The sequence below is a fragment of the Manis javanica genome, chromosome 2 (genome assembly GCF_040802235.1).
Source record: "Manis javanica isolate MJ-LG chromosome 2, MJ_LKY, whole genome shotgun sequence".
In the NCBI taxonomy this organism is placed as follows: domain Eukaryota; kingdom Metazoa; phylum Chordata; class Mammalia; order Pholidota; family Manidae; genus Manis; species Manis javanica.
Window position 1 is genome coordinate 177,860,314 of NC_133157.1, and position 5,174 is coordinate 177,865,487.

The 5,174-nt window shown below is 42.5% G+C and overlaps 1 pseudogene; it reads right to left on the reverse strand.

Moving 5' to 3' along the window:
* Positions 1 to 2,364: 2,364 nt before the first annotated feature.
* LOC118967856 (ubiquitin carboxyl-terminal hydrolase CYLD pseudogene) lies at positions 2,365 to 4,943 on the reverse strand (annotated as a pseudogene).
* Between the last annotated feature and the right edge of the window lie 231 nt (positions 4,944 to 5,174).

Sequence of the window (5,174 nt, forward strand, 5' to 3'; positions counted from 1 at the left end):
ATATGTTTCTGTCTTTATACTTAAAGTGAGTTTCTTGTGGGCAATATAAGGTAGGTTTGCTTTTTCAAGCAGTCTAGAAATCTCTGTTTTTTAATTGAGGTGTTTATATCACTACATTTTTCTTAGTTTTCTATTACTGTATGATAAATCACTAGAAATTTAGCAGGCTAAAACAACACCCATTCATTATCTCACAGATCTATAGATCAAAAGTCCAAATGAACTTAGACAGGCTCTCTGCTTAATCCCAGAAGGCCAAAAATCAAGGTGTTGGCCATGTTGGGCTTTTATCTGGGGCTCAATGAAATAATTTGTTTCAGCTCATTCTAGTTGTTGGTGGAATTCAGCTGCTTGTGATTGTAGGACTGAGGTCCCATTTCCTTGCTGGCTGTCAGCCAATGGCTCCTTTCAGCATCTAAAGGCTGTCCAGAGTCCTCATCATATGACCCCCTCAATCTTTAAGCCACAAATGACACGTTGAACTTTTCTCATGCTTTGAATCTTTCTGACTTCTGCTTCCAACAGAGAAATATCCCTGCTTTTGAAGGGTCAGTGATGAGATTAGACCCACCTAGACAATCTCCATTTGTCCTATAATTTAATATAACCACTGTCTTGATAGCTCTTCATATTCACAAGTCCCGGGGATTAGGGAGCGAAATCTTATGGGGCCAGTTTAGAAATTTGCTTACCACAGACGTTAATGTGATTATTGATACAGTCAGTTTAAAATCTATGGTTTTGTGGTTTGTTTCTCTGCTTTGTTCCACCTGTTTTTTGTTCCTCCTTTTTCCTTTTTGCCTTCTGGATTGAACATGTGTTTGTTATTCTATTTTATCTATTTCATTGGATTTTTAACTATAATCTTGTTTTATTATTTTAATGGTTACTTTAGGGTTAATAATACATATTTTTAATTTATCAAAGTCTACCTTCAAGAGATATTATACAACTTTATGTATAGCATAAAAATGTTACAGTAGGATACTTTCATTTCTTCTTTCCTGGCCATATATTGTTGTTGTCATACACTATACGTTCACATATGATACAAATTCAGACTACATGATTATTATTTTTGTTTAAATAGTTGTCTTTTAGTGAGTTTTGAGCAGTAAAATAATTTACATATTTATCCACATGGTTAAAATTTCCAGGACTTTTCATTACATCATATAGATCCATATTTTCTCTGCTATCATTTCCCTCCTGCCTGAGAGCTCACCTTTAACATTTTTTATAGTGTGGGTCTGTTAGTTATGAACACTTCCAGATCTTATAGGTCTGAAAAAAGTCTTCATTATCACTTTCATTTTTGAAGAAACACTTTCAGTGCATGTATAATTCTAGGTTTCTTTTCCCTCTAATTACTTTAAAGATGTTGTTTCTGTCTTTTGTTTGCATTGTTTACATGAACAAAAAAAAAAATCTGCCATGCTTATCTCTTTGCCCTCTGTGGGTGATGTGTCTTTTTATTCTGGCCACTTTTCAAATTGTCCCTTCATTGCTGGTTTTGAGCAACTTGTGCTTTCCTGTAGTTTTCTCCATGTTTTTTATGCTTGGGGTTCATTGAGCTTCTTAAAACTGTATATTTAGGATATTTTTCAAATTTGGACATGTTTTGGCTATTATTTCTTTGTGTGTATTTCATCCCTTACCTACACACTCCTTCAGGGATTCTAATCACATGTGTTTTAGACTGTGTCAACTTGTCCCAGAGCTCTCATTTTTTTCCCTCAGTTTGTTTAATTTGGATAGTTTCCATTGCTGTGTTCAAGTTTACTGATTTTCTTCTATAATACCTAATCTATCATTAATCTCATCCAGTTAATTTTTTACCGAATATGGTTTGATATGGTGATTTTGTATTGTTGTGCCCCGTTTCCTTGAGTCTCCCATGTGGAGCCGCAGTCACCAGCCTCAGTCGCAAGATGTAAGAGCAAAACAGGTCTTTATTGCTAGTTCGAACTAGGGTCCCAGCAGTCCGTCAAAACACAGGACTAGGTTTGAGACCCTGAACAAAGTTCCCTTTTTGCTTTTATACTTTTGGAACATTTAGGGGCTTTCCAAGAGGGGTGGTCTATTGTGTCCTTAGCTGATTGGCTGAGGAGGGTCCCATATTTCTCCCTTTTCTTTTGTGCCTGAGTGGGCATTCTTGTCCCACTATGGGTCTGCATTCAGTTGGTGACATTGGTGGCAATGCAGCTTCAGCTTAAGGGGGTTCTGCGGGTGTGCTTTCATTGTCCACTGTTCCCCAGCAGGTGCGGGTGTCTTCTCTGGGTTGGCTCACCGGACGTGCGAGTAATGGATCCACGGTCCAATGCTGTCTACCTTAAGGGAATGCAATTTCCAATCTAACCCCATTTATTTGTAAAGACTCATCGTTGGACTCTGGTACACACACATGTATGCATCACAAAGAAGTCTTCATGCACAGCCTTGAATTCTTCTGGAGTCCAAGGAATGCAGGTCTTCTAGAGACATTTTTAAATACTCTCTGACTTCTGGGCATGTGGTAACCTGAGGAATATTGAAGCCATTCTAACCACCATCTCTATCAGCCATGCTGTCAAAGAAGAGCCAGGCAGAGTCATCTTTCCCATACTTCACAAAAGGAACATAGTGGCTTGTTTCTATGCAAAGAACAGCAAATAATTCCATTTTCTGACAGGGGATGCAGCCATGTCTCCAGTCCCAGTCAGGTAAACCTTTGGGAAGGAACACGGGGTTATATTTATGATTCAGTCTCTTGGGATGAAGGTGGACTTGAGTGTTGAAGGTTTTACAAAACTGCTTTATTTTTCCAGCTGAGATGTCAGGATCATCACAGCATTCTCTACACTCATACATTGCAAGGCCGCCACATATTCTGCACTGCCTTGGGGTGTCTTCAAGTAAATCTGTGATATTTAATTCCAGAGAAGGAAAAATCTTTTTAAATAGTTTAAAGTCTTTCCCAAATCGAGGCATCTGAATACTCAAACATGATGGTGCCTCTGCAAATTTCGGTTACTATTGATAAAAGACCATTCTAACAATTGCTGAATTGTAGGAACACCAACTTTCTCATTTTTTTCTATAAAAATCTGATAGAAGTAACAATCTTGTACCTTTTGACCTGCTGATCTTATTTTTAACAATGGTTCTACCCTTAAAATATGATGAAATAGGATATTCAGGAATTCTTCAGGATCTTTTTCTTCAGAGGTAAATCCTGATGCAGCCTCAACTTTTTCAAGTATTTTCCTCAGTTTCAGAATCTTTGTTGCACACACATATCCATATATTCTCAGAGGATTAACAATTTCTGTCCTCAGCAGCTCTTGAGTTTCACTATAATATTCTACATCATTCTTTTCTTTAGGTCTAAGTAACACAGTGTCCAGAACAGAACTAAAAGCAAACAAGCAGAATAAGGTTGAGTCTAAGTAACAAAAATTGTAATAACCCTGGATACCTTTCTTCTTTCCAATCATTATCTCTAAACCTTCTTTTTCCATTTTTGGTGGAGTATTTTCTTCTACCACTTCACTTAAGTAGCCTCCAAATGCTAGAGAGTTACAGCGTTCAATCTGATCGGAAACTGGTTGCAGTGATGCGAACCTAGAGTCGGGCGTGCAGCTCTTCAGTTTAACTAACAGTGCCTTCTTCAGGGCACGGGTGAAACACTGAGTGCCCCTGGAGGTTCTGGCTGTGCAGCCTGCACATCCATCTCCAGCTCCAGCCCAGCTAGTACTTCATCAAGTCCTGGTGGCCTGGTCTGGTGTCTGCCCCTGGTGCCAAAAACTAGCCCCCCTGGTAGCCGTCCCAGGTGGGGCAGGCCCGATGGGGCTCAGGGTCCTCTGGAGGCAGGCTGCCAGCCCACGGATATGGGGGAGGGAGAGGCGGTAACGCTGGCGCAGTGGGTTGGACTGCTTCGGCCTCCAAATAAAGAGCACTAGGATAGGGGGCCAACTCTGAGAGGACCTTGGAGCTTCTTGTTGTCCGAGGTGGTTGCTATCATGGCTTGGACTGCTGGGGGTGGTGGCCCTGGGGGGTAGGTGCGTGGGAGTGGGTGGAAAGAGAAAAGGTTTTAGCCAGCGAGGGGATTCTTAACAAGGTACTGCCAGCTGAGTATGTAGGGGGCCTGGTCGGGGCAGCCTCCGGGTCCTGGGTCCATGACTCTATCTCAAACCGCCTGAATCACAGAGAGGGTGAAAGACCCCTCTCGGGGCCATCCCACACCAAAGGCGGGCCATTCTGTGGAACAAAAGGTTATGAGTTTGCTCTTCCGGACTTCCAAACTGAGATTGTGGGCTTCGATCCTGAAATCAGAAAAATGGTCAGTCATGAGGGTCAGTGGCGAAGATTGCCCTTGCCCCATAGTTGAGTGATGGCTGTGAGAGTAAGAGTGATAGAGGAAAAAAGTCAGAACTAGCCAGACAACGACAACACAAAACAGGGCAATATGACTAACAAAAGTAAATAATGACAACACAAATCAGGACAATAAGTCAAACGAAACCAACCAAAAAACAAATTCTCCCAGAAGTCTGACAGAAATATCTTTCAGTTAGTCTTCTCTCTAGAGAAGACTGACCTCACAGACCCAGGACCATTCACCACAGTCCTGAGCCTGCAGCAGTCTCCTGGCGCATCCGCCGGCCCTGGTCTTACATTGCCCTGAACCAGACGGAGGCAGGTCCTGCAGAAGGAATTCTGCCTCCTGGGTCAACTGCCTCCTGGCACACTCGCTGGCCCCGGCCTTATGTTGCCCTTCACCAGACGGAGGCAGGTCCTACGGAAAGACTTCTGCCTCCTCTATTCCAGCCGGCCTGCAGCTGGCATGACTAGTCACCTTCCAGATTCAATAAAGACCTTACCCGGTGGCTGGGGCTGCTGCTCCTCACAGGGATCCCAGATGAGCCCCCAAATGTTGTGCCCTGTTTCCTTGAGTTCCCCATTGGAGACACAGTCAACAGCCTCAGTCACAAGATGTAAGAGCAAAATAGGTCTTTATTGCTAGTTCAAACTAGGGTCCCAGCAGTCCATCAAAACACAGGACTCAGTCTGAGACCCTCAACAAAGTTCCCTTTTTGCTTTTATACTTTTGGAACAGTTAAGGGCTTTCCAAGGCGGGGGGTGGTCTATTGTGACCTTAGCTGATTGGCTGAGGAGGGTTGCTGGGCAAGGTT